The sequence below is a fragment of the Pteropus alecto genome, unplaced genomic scaffold, assembly GCF_000325575.1.
Source record: "Pteropus alecto unplaced genomic scaffold, ASM32557v1 scaffold88, whole genome shotgun sequence".
Lineage (NCBI taxonomy): Eukaryota > Metazoa > Chordata > Mammalia > Chiroptera > Pteropodidae > Pteropus > Pteropus alecto.
The window spans coordinates 6,678,319-6,692,577 of NW_006494611.1; the positions used below are offsets into that span (position 1 = coordinate 6,678,319).

General features: G+C 37.6%; 1 protein-coding gene across 1 annotated transcript in view; it reads left to right on the forward strand.

Annotated features, from left to right (window-relative positions):
• The first annotated feature begins 4,179 nt into the window (after positions 1–4,179).
• The window catches only part of TPRG1 (tumor protein p63 regulated 1), a 126,302-nt gene continuing 116,222 nt past the window's right edge, over positions 4,180–14,259 (forward strand). The window contains exon 1 of the mRNA XM_006925834.1: positions 4,180–4,244. The gene's annotated coding sequence lies outside the window, so the exon portion shown is untranslated. The remainder of the gene's footprint in view (positions 4,245–14,259) is intronic.

Genomic DNA, 14,259 nt, shown 5'->3' on the forward strand with positions numbered 1-14,259 from the left:
TGACACAATTGTTACTGCAGTTTGGTGTCCAGAGAGTTTTAAGGTATTGCACTTAGATTTGGTGGCAATCAAGAGCAGACTTTATTTTGCAAATGAGAAGCAGGCCGAGGTAGAAAAGGTGATCAGAAGATGATCACATTGCTTGGTAGCGGCAGATGGGGACTAAATCTCAGACCTTCCAACTTTCATGCCCTTTGCAGTCCTTAGCGAAGCTAAGCAACAATGAAATTGTTCTCTATCACTGTAGATTAAGTTGGAACTTGCGAATAAGGGTGAGCTGAAGGAAGGGAAATGAGATAAATGATAATTGGAGGAAGAAAACAAAACAGTTTAGAAAGCCAAAGCAATTTGTCTGAGTCCGATCTGATACACAACATACAGCAAAGCAGACAAATGTCTGCACAGCAAAACAAAACTGCAAGAAGAAGATATTTTCAAATAAAATACGCATATTTCCAACCATCCTTGAGCTCATCTGATAAGGGACAGATTGTCCAGAGTAAATAGAAAGAGGAAAAAAGATGCTTTGGGCTGAATTTAGTCCCCTGTCAAAATCACAGGGAAATTTATTGCTTTTCTTTCTCCTACTTGTCATCTCTCCAATGGCCGGCCTTATGGGACTGTGAAGGGAGACAGAGTAATTCTTACATGCATACGTTTGTTCATTTATCCATCCATCCATCCAACATTTCTTGAGCACCTCTATTAGTATTGTACTAGATTGTACTATTAGCATTTTACTGTACTAGATCCTAAAAAAAATGTTTAAGACATAGTCCTTACTTTTAAGGAGAGTAGACAGATATGTGTCAGGGGAGAAAAATAATCATAATAGATAATAGAGTATAATACTGGTGATGCATGCTGGTGTGCCATTGGAGCTAAAGAGAAGGAGAAATTTATACTGCTTATATTTCTCAGTTGATAACCTGCCTGCAGGTTCCTGGTTGCCTCCACAACTGCAGCCAGTATTCATTCATCATCACTATGCTCCTCTTTCTCAAAAGACTCTGGGGGAGGGGGCACAGCTGGGCAGTTGGATGTGGCATTCTTGTATACGGTACCTATTTAACCTTTGTGAGGCATGTCTATGTACCAATCTTTCTTTGCATGATCCTCCAGGGGAAAACCTGGGGTGGAGATGAGTCTCGTTCAGACCTGGTGAGAATCCATGCCTACTCGTACTTTCTTCTGGTCATCTGCTACCTTAAACACGTATGTAAGAGAACAGCTCTGCTGAGGCCAGGGAGAGAGCCAGCTATATGATCATTTGATTGGAGTGTTACTCTGTCTCCATCTGAAAAATGGCAGGTGGGGAGGAGGTCTCATGAACCAGTGCTTTCTAACCCAAAATAAGTAACGAATAAGGATTGAAGTAGAAAAGAATGAGCGATACACCATAAAGGCTTCAAAGAAGAGAGAGCAGGGACAAGACACCAAGAGAAATGATCTTGAGGCATCCATGTAAAATTTTGCTGTGATTACATGCTTCTTAGCTCTTGAGCATTTTACTCACCAGGAGATCTGTATGTAGTCTATGATATGACTGGAAATAGTAGACATGAAATGAATCCCATGTGTCATCATATGTCCCATCATAATAGCACTGCACATTTATGCCAATACTTAGCATTTGCAAAGCTCATGTCACCTCCAGAATTTCATTTGCTCTCTCAAAAGCCCAGGGAGGTGGGTAGGATCTATATTGTAATTCTCAGAAGAAGCAGCTCAAGCTTGGGGATGATCCCATTGAGTGGCAGATGAGAGACCAGAGCCCAGGTTTCCTGTGTGATGTTCTTTCTACATCTTGTGCCTCTCCTTGATGCACTGTTCCTTGATCCAGTTATCACAGTGTGTAGTGTAACAGGAGCACAGCATGAGCTGGAAGAAGTGTACAGTGGTCACTGGAGATGTAGTGATAATTAGATAGTTGCCATGTGGACATTTGATGCCTTCTCACAGAGTTACTTGCCTTTAAAATAACATACTTCAAATAGTAGTGCATCAATTGGTCCCACTCTTAACAGACAAGGCTGGCATCCAGCATCTCTAGGCTCTGCCCTCACCTTTTTGCCCCCATCCTGAGCCATCATAAAGACACTTGGAGCTGAGTGGAAGCAGTATTTGTCTCACAATTACTTCTAATTGCCTTGTAGTTTTGTGGTGTATAAGCAGAATGACCTAAATACCAGTTATATGAAACTCCCTTTTCATCCTGGGGTCTGTATTAAGGAAGAGGTAAATCAGGGAATAGTGGCTCAGTGCATCTCCCAAATAACATTTATATGTAACGCCACCATCTTCACTTGTCAAAATGCCAGGTCTCCTTAACAGGCTAAACCTAAGGTTGACTCCCTCTGTGAAGCCTCTCTGGATTGTTCCTTCTTCTAGATTTCCATAGTGCTTGTCCTGATCCTACCTTTGGTGCTCATCATTTTCTGCATATTTCATCTTCCTGAACTCCTCATGCCAGAGACTGTTTCTAATTCATTTTTCTATTCTCGTCTACTCTGAGAACTGAGAAAAGCCAAGGTAGTTGCTTAGTTAATTACTTGTTGAATGAAAGTATAAACTAATTATGTCCTAGACATTGTGGAGGCATGTAAATAGACTGTTTACTCAGGGGGACCACTCCTAGGTGGCCTGAGGTGAGTTGGCAGTTTGCAGCAATCTCTTCATGACCTCAATGTGCCCAGAACTATGCACATTTTTTTTTTTTGAGGGGTGAGCATTGGTTAGTTTTCCTTTGAAAAGAGGACAATGACAACATGGAAACCAATCAGACTAGTCCCCCAGTGTACCCTAGTTTCTTCAGACATCAAATAGTTATACTCAGACTTGACCAGATTCTGCTGAATGAAATAGAGAATTTAGAATAGGAAATTTAAAAATTTAATTGTGTGTGTGTGTGTGTGTGTGTGTGTGTGTGTGTGTGTGTGTGTAAGGTGTATATATATATATATCACTTCATTTTCTGTTTTCTGCTTTCTCGAGCAATCTACTTTACAGAGATTATGTTTAGTTTATTTTTCTATCCTTCTCTACTCTAAACACTGAAAATGGCCAAGATACGTGCTCAATTAACTACCTGTTGAATGAAAGCATAAATTGACTATGTCCCAGGCATTGTGGAGGTATATAAAAGACAGGAGGACACGTGATGTCTTTTAAAAGTTCATACTTTATATTGACTCTCTATGTAGCAAACTCTTGAATTTTGAAATAAATTCATTAAGATTCAATTACATTTTCTAGCAATTGTTGCTATGTCAAATATTAGTCTAGGTTCATTTTCATATGCTTTCTTTTAAATTCAACATCTCTGAAGGGGGAATGATAACCCCCATTTACAGATAACCAAAAATATCAGCTTAGACTGGTAAAAATATGACTTATCATAAGTTGCAAAGCCATTAAACATCAGATCAGGATTCATTAAATTGATATTAATTGATCATCATTAACTAAATATGTATTCATTTAGTACTTGCTGCATGCTGGGTCTTGTGGGGACTATATGGGAGAATAAGATATAATCATTACTCTCAAGGGGCTCACAGTCTATTGAGAGGGATGTACACTTAAGTGAAAAGCAATATCACGTAGCAAATACTCCAATAGGCTTATTGCTACTGCCCAAAGATTCCGTGTGGACATATTGTGTTTTCACAGAAATATATAGTGCTCTACATGTCCTCTACACTTCAGATACAAAAGTGGCAATGATGCTCAAAATCACAAATATCCAATAAGTTAAGTCATCGCCAAAGAATTTTAATAATAAGAGTATAGGCTTCGGATTTAAGTTTTCTTACAACTAATTGGCAGCACACACATGCCATGGAGAAATGGACAGAAAGCTACTTTTTCTCACTCCATCAGATTTCAATCAAAGAGCAGGCTGGCAGGAAAATCTAGGACTTCTTGAAGGAGAGGACTGGAGAGAGAGGCGTGTCCTTGTAGAACAAGAAAAGCCCCACCCACAACCCAGTTCCCTGTCTCTGATAGATTGAGTTCCACCCTGTAAATATCCTCAGTCCTTTCTTTGACCCTTTGTGACTGAACACACTCTTAGTCTACTCAGTGAGGCGAGACTTACACTGAGTGGGGTGACAGCACAGGGATATCTTCCTGTTTGGCTTCATCTGAGCTAACCGTACCTCCACTGGCCACTGTCTGTGGTCTGAGCCTCTTTGTCCAAGAAGAGAAAGAAGAGCGTTGAGGACAGGCCACATCCTAGTCAGGTAAGGCCGGTGGCTTGTCATCATTTCTGCGAAGAGATGGGGTCTCTCTCTATAAGTTGATTGCCCCTGTCTCCTTGCCTGCATTTTTGGCTATCCTCACCACAGCCTTGCACTTCCACCCAGGCTCACAGTTTTCAGTGACCAAATGACAGTCCTTCACTCTTTCTTACTGCTCAGAGTTGATGAGATTTGTAGACCAGCATTTTCCAGCCTATTCAGTCACTTGACCTACTTATCTATATATTGATTTTGATCTTAACTGCTCTATAAGAGCAGTAGGATAGGTATAATTTTCTCTATTCAGTGACTTAGTGAACTGAAGCTTGGTGAATTGAAGTGATTTGCTCTAGTTTGATCAGCAGGCTGAGGCCAAGATTAGATTTGATTCCTCCTTCTCTCTCCCTCTGCTATACTACCCAGCAGGTCATACCTTATCTCCAAAAGCCAAGAGAAGTGAAAGGGCTGCTTGAACTGTCAAATGGCAAACAAAAGGTGTTATTTCCTTGCAGGTAGATTGGGAGGGATGTTTTTGAATTCATCTGAGAGAGATTTCATAATGATATATAAGCTCCATCAAATAGGGCTATTTTTAGAGAACAAATGAGAATATGTGTGTAAAGGGGCTTGTAAATTAAAAAGCGGTATGCAAATGTGAGATGGTGACTACACAGAGCCTGAAACAGGTTCTGGCTCTGTGTGTAAGAAAGCTTTCATTTGGGCTGAATGACACTCTCCTAATGTCAGCAGCAGCATTAGGAGGCATGGATCCCAAAGGCCCTGGGGAAATATTTAGACTTCAGTCTTACTGAGAAATGTGGAAAAGCAAATCTCAATAGGGGGAAAAAACACCCGCTAAATTCCTTCAAATTGACTCTTGCAATTTTCTTTCTTATGACAGCTATCATTATATCTTATTGTTCTACAGTTTTAAGAAAATCTCATCTTCAGTGATTGTGTAGTTTATTTTTTAAGATGCTAATTTTAGCTGTCTTTTTTTTTTTTACTTCATGCTCAAAATGTATCATTCGTAGTTGTTGAAAGAAATATTTCCTCTGTGTGTGTGTGTGTCTGTTTGTGTTTGTGTTTGAATTTGTTATGACAGTTCTAATATTCATCCCATGGATTGAAATGCTATACAATCTTTGGCAGACTTCTGTATATTCTTAGTGTCTCTCTAACTGTAAAAGTCTTAAAGAAATCATGTACTCAATTACTTTATTTAAAATAGAGAAACTAAAGCCCAGAAAGATGGCATAATGTGCACAAGGCTACCAGCCAGTGATCATTGAAACTGTAAGTCAAACACAGGTCAGTGACTTTTTCACTGCCCCAACAAGGAATAAATGGCATGGACATCCTTAAACAGAAGCATTAGCTGTGTCATTTTAGGGTCATACACAATATATTTTAAAATTCCTTTCAATTAATAGTTTTGGGGCATTTTAACCTTTTCTTAGCATCCAGTGAAAATATCATACCCGTAGAGTAAGGGAGTTTTTCATAGAAGCGTCTTTTCTTATTAACTTGTTTCTTATGGAATATTTGTCTCAGCCAAATTTTGGAGCTGCGTAAGCAGTGGTAGGGTCTTTATTTTATTCAGCCAATCTGAATCTTCCTTTGTATCTTCTAGGATCCTTCTAAAGAGATGTCATTCAGTCAGAACTTGTAATTCTAGTTGTACTTTTGTTCAGAATTGTAGACTCTAATGGCAGGATTGACCTTGAGCGTTTCTTTGATCCAGGGGCTGCACACCAGCAGCACATGTGAGTCCAGCATGTAGATGTCTTTTGTTTGTGCTGCAGTGTTAAACAAAATTAAACTAGCTGAGGATATTTAACATTTAGGAAATTTCTTGTTAAAATTTAGATATCTTGTGTTTCAGGAAGATCAGAAGATCTGGTAATAGTGGATCCACGTTTCCACATGGAAAACACATAGGCTAGGTCTACATAGCATATGATCCCTGTAGATGGAGCAATTCTCTGCAGTCCCTATAGAATCTGATTTAGGCTACCAGTTATTTGAGTGTGTCAATACCAATCTCTACCAATCTCTTATGTGTTCAAATCATTCTCTTTCAAGGGTAACCTAGTTCTACATAATGCTAGGTCAGGCCACAGATCAATGACATCAGGGAAGAGGTGAAATTAATTATTTGGCCTTAACCTCCCATTATTTAAGTGGTAGGAGGAGAAAATAATGACTTCATCAGAATATGCCATTGATCTTGATACCTGTTCAGGATCTTAAGCCAGATACTGAGTCTGAGTGACTTGAAAGCTAAAGTATTAAGCAAGCTGGCACAGCTCTAGTGTAATTGCTGGGTGCCCACAAGAGAAAGAGAAAGAAAAGTGACAAGTTCAGGCTCATACTTTTTACTCAAGATGTCAATGACATAAAAATAAGAAAAAAAATATGATGTGTGATAGCAACGTGGATAGCGACACAATGCTCTGAATTCTCAAAGAATACAGGACAAATTGCTGAAATCCTTAAAGCTAGCCCAATGATGTATTTTCTATAATCCATTCATTAATAAAATAATCACCTCTTGATCACTTACGGTGTCCACCACCCTAAGCTTGAGGATTTAGGGATGACAATCAGTGACTGTTCCCTAAAAGAGCTTACCAGGATTGAAAATTTGTACACAAATAACTACAACACAGGAAAAAAATATGATAAATCCTGAAAGAAGAAGAAAGCAAATGGTTTTATCTGGGTGTGTTGCCATCAGGGATGGCTGTAAGAATAAAATGGCATTTGATTTGGGCTTTGGACAGATAGAGGTGAGAACAGTTTCCAGCAAAAGAATTTAAGCAAACTCATAAGTTAGTACTGTCTGAAGTGTTCTGCGGGGATAGAGAGAATTCTCTATGACTGTATATAGGGCCAGTGGAACTAAAGGGTGATTGGGGCTGAAAATTTGAGTCTGCACCAGATTCTGAGTATTGAGTGGTAGGTTAGGGGCTTTGGATCAGGCACAATATGGTGGATTTGAGGAGCAGCACAACTACTGACCAGACATTTTGTCCAAACTCATGGCTACCCAAGTCTATAATTTGGCAGTGACAGAACATCTGCGTAGGCATCACTTTAAGTTTTTAAAAAACATTAAAAAGAACAAAACAGAATTGAGCACTTCTAAACTTCTAAGCACAGTGGACAGTACCAGATGCTTAGTGAGGGAGGCAAGGGGATAATATACAGTAGAATTAGAAAGATGGATGAAAATATTTTTCAAATACATTGAGCAAACGTGTGAGAAATATTTTTGAAAAAATATGGTTAAGACAGTTTTTTCTTTAAAAAAAAAATCAGATCTATTCCTTTGGATAGAAAAATGATGTTGTATAAGTTCTTAACTTGTAGGATGCGGAGGGTTATTTTTAGATGATAAGCTTTGTCCTTTGGTCTGAGAAGCAGTCATTCTCTAAGGAATAGTTATAGATGGTCCTTGCCCTAAACTATTCCATAATAAACACTGCTAGAGAATTCTACAAAATGTAAATATGCGAATGTTCCACTGTGCTTTATAGAATTCTTTATGGGTTGAGGGGAAGGTTCTGGTCTTGTGAAGGGCTGCACCTGTCACCAGGACAATGTTTCATACATACACCAAGGTATTTGTGTAATTAACCAAACTTTTCTCATTTTCATGCTCATGGTTGTGTGAGAGATTGGTTCAGAATTATACCTGTATCTCAAAGGTGTGCTCTCGTAGGGAAGTAGATAGGTGATGTGGCACAGAGTAAAATAAAATATTTGAGCAAGAGTCACTCATTTACAATTGTTCAATACAAACATCTCTTCAAGTTTCAATCATTCAAAACTATTTATTGAACATTTATTCTAAGGTTTGGAAAAACAGCATCAGTGAACAAAAAGAAATAATCTCTGCCCTCAAGTAGTTTACATTTTGGATGATACAGGTGAGAAATAAATAAAAACAATCAGTAAAATGTGTAGCATATGAGACATAGAGAAAATAGAACAGGGAAGGGAATCAGAAGTCTTGGAGAGTTGAAATTTTGGAGAGAGTGCTTAGAGAGAAATACATTGTTATTTGATTAAGGAACCTACTAATACAAGGGTAGGACCATGTAAATAACTGGAGAAACAGCATTCCAGTTAGCTGGAACAGCAGGTACAAAGGTCTTGAGGCAGGAGCATGGCTTCTTGGCACCTTTAAAGAATAAGACATAGATTGAATTGAGTGGAAAATCTTTGGAAATGAAGTTAGAAAGATGATGGTGGAGTGGTGGTGGGGGAAGCAACAATGCAAGGCCCTGTTAAGACTTTGATCTTCACTATGAGTAAAATGGGAGCCATTTGTAGACTTTGGTCAAAGGAATGCCATGGTCTGACTTACATATAAAAGAGATTCCTCTGTCTGTGTGTTGAGAATAATGAAGGTGGAGTGGGGAGCAGGCAGGCAGAAGCAGGGACATTCATTAGACTCATTGCTGTAATCCAGATGAGTGAAATGGAAGCTTGGACAAGCAGGTCGTGGTGGAAGTGATGACAAGTGTTTGGATCTTGTGGTGGATCGATTTAAGGGGGAAGACAGGAAGCAGCCAAGGATGACTCTCAGATTTTTATTAAGTAACTGGTAGAAAGGAGTGGCCTTTACATGAGATGGAGAAGACTGTGAGAGAAACGAGTTTCAAAGGATTAGTGGGAGCTTGCTTTTGGACAGGTTAAGTTGGAGATGTCAAGCAGTAAGTTACTACACGAATCTGGGATTCGATGAAGATGTCTCAACTGAAGCTAAAAAGTGAGAGTCATCAAAATACCTGATATTTATAGCAATGAAATTAAATGAGATCAAGAAGTTAGTGTAGACAGAAAAGATGAGAGTTTTAATGGCTGACTTGGGGTGCTGTAAGGTTTTGGGTTGGAGAGGTGAGGAAAATCTAGTTGATAGTGCACCAAAGGGGAAAAGTCATGGCAGTTCCATGCCAGTAGAGAAGAGAGTTTTATCACTGAAATTGTTTAGAACCCTCAGTACACGGTATAATGAAAAGCATTTTTCATTTAAATTTCCTGTAAACAACAGCCCTTTATTGTCATCTGCACCCTGGAGAAGACCATGGCTGTTACGACCACTGCCCTCTATGACCCTCTGGTTCCACAGGAACCAAGACAGCAGATGGAGAAGGAACAGTGGGAGTGGTGGGTGAACACCAGGTGATTGCAGTGTGTTCTGGGATCCAGGTAAAGACACTGTCCAAAGAGTAAAGAGTGGTCAGATGGCACAGATGCTGCTGAGAGTCAGAGTGAGATGATGTCAGAGATCTGAACATGTGGGAAGCAGCTGGGGTGGGTTCAAAAGAAAAAGTAAGAATAGGAATTGGAGCTGGAGGACATAGCCATTCCTTTCAAGAAGATTATTTGTAAAGGACCTACAGAAAATGGGCACAAATTGGTAGGGCAAGAGAGAGGCTTTATTTTCCCCTTCAGATAAGAGAAAGAGGATAAAAATATACTTTTTTTAGAAATTGTAACTTGATTGAGACACATAGAGTATTTTATTTATCTTCTCTATTCCAGGGAAGTTGTCCCGATAAGAGTTATGGTCTTACTTTCTTTAGAGAAGGAAAATAGGGCTCAGGAGTTTAAACTATCTGTCCCAAATCATGCAGCAAATTAATAATAGATGGGGATTCAAATCTGGGTTTTAAAAGTTAAGTTCATTATTCTCTTCACTGCCACTGCCTCATATTAGACAGATAATTTTGGAGGTCACATAACTTTAGAACTCTCTATACAGCTCTATAAAACTTTCACTTTGTCATTGTTTAAGGACTTTTCGTAAATCCCAAGGAATTCACACTTCTCAGCAATGTCTTCTAAATGGCAAGTGCTGTTATACCAGATGCAGGATGTTGGGGGCACCGAGAAAGAACCAGAACTCAATGTCTGCAACAATGAAAACTTGCTTTATTTGGAAAGAGTCGTCTAAGTATGATCAACAGGGTTTCAGGTTGAACCATCTGCATGCTGGAGGATGAGAATGCAGCTTTTTATACCTGTAATCTCAGATCGAGTCTCACATTATGATACATCCTTAATGTTGTTTATTGCTTTCTGTTAAAAGTTCTTTCTGCTGACATGGAGCTCTGGGTCCTGAACCCTACCTTGTTCCCACTTGGGACATTGCTACTCTGTAAATGAAGATACATTGAAACACATATTTGACTCAGCCCAGGACAATACAAATACAGAATAAAAAGCTTTGCACACCATTTGTCATCTCCCAGTGGCAGCTGTTCTTTCCCATCATTGTTGGCATCAAAAGGCAACTTCTAGAATAAAATATATTCTCTCCATAGTGGATCACACTGTGTCCTTGGTGTCTGTTTAGTGCTTGACTTTGTGCACAAGCTCTTAGATCCATGTGTATTTGGACAGCTTAGGGTGACCCTGCGGTGCCCCTATAATGCTCCTATTTCACTTTGTACAGATTCCTATCTGGAACTTATCTGCTGTCTTATAATTATCTATTTGCAGATCTGATTCTTTCACATACAATGTACTCCTTAAGGGCCTAAGTTATATTTGCAGATTTTCTTCTACTCTCCACATCTCTCTTTTCCCCAGCACAGTGCTTGGCATAGAGAAGGTTCCCCCCAAATGTGTTTGAATTAATAAATTGAGCATTTCGTACTATGCAGAGTTGCACTATGGAGATTATCTGTCACACAGGAAAAAAAGTGGAGTGTCCAAGTTCAAGATGTTCTTATATGTAGAATTAATGAATTAGGAAATCAAATCTACCATTTTGGAAGCCAACTAGTGTGGTTCATTTTGCTCTATAGTCAGGGATACATAAACCTGTATAAATGATGTGTCCGTTTTGAAAATTTTATGCCATCATTACTCATGCCTGTAATCCTCAGTAGCATCAGTATAATCATTAACAGCTGTTGATACCATAAACATTGGTTTAATTGTTAATATATTTAATGAATAAAGAATTCTTGGGGATCAGTAAAACAAAGAAGATGAAATTAATAAAAATGTCCAAAGATATACACACATCACCAACTTCTCAATCTCACAACCAAAAAAGCATTACAAATTAAAACAAATATTGGACTAATTTAAAACATTAATGCATTTTTTAAATTATAAAACCCCCTTCTGACCTGAAGAAAATGGGCTTATGTGTTTTTCCATTTTTGTAATTCTTTTTATTAAGATGTAATTGCCATGTAATAGGCCTCCCTTATCTGTAGGGAATATATTCCAAGACCCCCAGTGGATGTCTGAAACCACAGATAGTACTGAACCCTGTATACATACTATGTTTTTATCCTATATATACATATCTATAATAAAACTTAATTTATAAATTAGGCACAATAAGAGATGAACAATAATTACTAAAAATAAAATAAATCAATGATAACAATATACTGTAATGAGTTATGTAAATGGTTTTAGAGCTATTATTAAGTAATCCCTGGACAAAGGGATGATTCATATCCCAGGCAGGACGGAAAGAGACAGCACACTGCTCAGAATGGCATGCAATTTAAAATGTAAATTGTTTATTTCTGGAATTTTCTACTTAATATTTTTGGACCAGGGTTGACCACAGTAACGGAAACTGAGAAAAGTGAAACTATGGATAAAGGGGGAACTACTGTATGACATATTTGTTTTGGATGCAGAATGTAATGATTTGATATTTGTATATATTGCAAAATGATCACCACGATAAGTCCAGTTAATATCCATCACCACACATAGTTACAATTTTTGCGTATGTGTATAGAGAACTTTTAAGATCTACTTTCTTAGCAACTTTCAAATATACAATTCAGTATTATTAACTATAGTCACCATGCTGTACATTCCATTCCACAGCTTACTTATTTTATAATTGGAAATGTGTAACTTTTGATCTTTATAACTTGAAATTTATACTTTTTGACCCTCTTCACCCATTTTTTTTCCACCCTCCACCCTTGCCACTGACAAACACCAATTTATTCTCTGTATCCAAGAGCTCATTTTGTTTTGTTTTGTTTTAGATTTCACATATATATGGGCTATATATTCTACTAAGACTTAAACTGCTACAACATGTCTGGGAGGACCGTATATACCAATTTGGCCACATGTACTAAGAACCTTAAATCTACAAACTCTTTGACCCAGTATTTCCAATCCTAGGAATTTATACTAAGGAAAAAAATAAGGATTATGAAAAGTTTTACCTATAAGCATCTTCAGTGCATAGTCATTATAAAAGCAAAGTAAAAAGGAAGCAACATGAATAGCTAACAATAGGAGATGAGTTAAATAAACATAACTGGTTGTATAATGGAACCCTATATAGCCACTAATATGCTGTTGTAGGAAATTATTTATTAATCGCTCAGTGTAGCACAGTTGTGGAAATAGGCTTGAGGTCCAAGAGACCTTTGATCAATATAGAGCTGTTATCACTTACCAACTGTATGACTTTGAGCAAATTCCTCAACCTTGAGTTTCAATTTCCTAATCTGTAAAATGAGGATAATTAATAATACCTGTACCACAGGACTGGTGAGTTCAAAATTAGCCAATGCAGTTAAAGCCAAGTGTTTAGCACACAGTAAGTGCTTAATAAGTTTTGGCTACCATTGTCAGTCTCAGGATCCTCCTCAATATGTTAAGTGTAAAAAACAGCTTTCGAAATATATATACAGCATAACTCTATTTTTGAAGTAGAAAAATGATATTATCTTATTATCTACAAATAAATGTAGAAGTCTGAAATGATATACATCATAATTATTTACTTTCATTTTCTCTGCATGGTAGATTTAGGAGAAAATTTCTTTTGTTTCTTTAGCTTTTATGTAGAGCCTATAACATAATAAAGTTAAATGTGTCCAAATAATCATTAACATCAATTCCTATAAGTGAACATCTGTCAATGCAGTAATTCTTTGCCTGTGTTATCACTGTTTTTCTCATTGTCAAGTCACCAAAATCTCTCTGTACCATTGCCATCGAGAACATATATCCAGTGTTTGACAGTGCTAGGCTAATTACTTCCAGGTTCTCCTTGCTCCTGTACCTTTGTCCTTCTGTCATACCCTATGTGATGTACATCATAAACATTTATTAAGCATCTGTTCTGTTTAGAACACTTGGTGTTGGCAGTAACAGTGGGATGCAAAGTATTACAAAGGATGGTTTCTGACCTTGAGCTGCTTATTGTAGCCCTGGAGGAAATGAATTTTTACCTATGAGGCATGCAATGCTTCATAGTGTTGAGAGGTCCTTCTGTCACAAGTGAGTTTTGGTGGCTAGAGAAATCTTCCTTAAGGAAAGGGGGCTGAACTATTAGGTGGACTTTAAAACAAGTGTATTTTCATAGTTCACAGACATAGTGATCTCTGAGTAGGATGAAGCCCTCTCACACTTCTTGTGCCAGCATTACCTTTGGTTAGGTTTCTTATATGATTGCCTCTTTACCCCACCACTTTCTAGGGTTTTAGGTTTTTATTCTTACATTTCAATCAATTCCCCATATTGCATATTCAATTAATTGTACCCATAGCCCTGAGACTCCGACTTAAATTAACTTGGTATACTTCCTTGAAAATTCCTAAAAAAAGTTTAACATTTTCCTCCTCAATCATAAGTATAATGTATGTTCAATGTAAAAAAAAAAGTTGGAAAGTTTAGAAAAATGTTAAAAAGAAAGTAAAAATCACCCATAAACCAGTCATGCAGAGATAATCATTCATAACACTTTGGTGCATGTGCTTCTAATGCATGGGTGGATATTTTTTAATATAATATTTTATAATCTGCATTTCTGCTTCATAAGATCTTTTCAAGTTGACTAATATTTTTCTACAAGATTATTTTATGACATCTTTTTCAACCTCCCCTCTTAGAGATAAACTCTTAAATATTTAGCATGTTAATTTCTAGTATTTTCTTTGCCTATATATAATATACATGTATATAATATATAATATATATATATAAACTGTCTTTGTGTTTT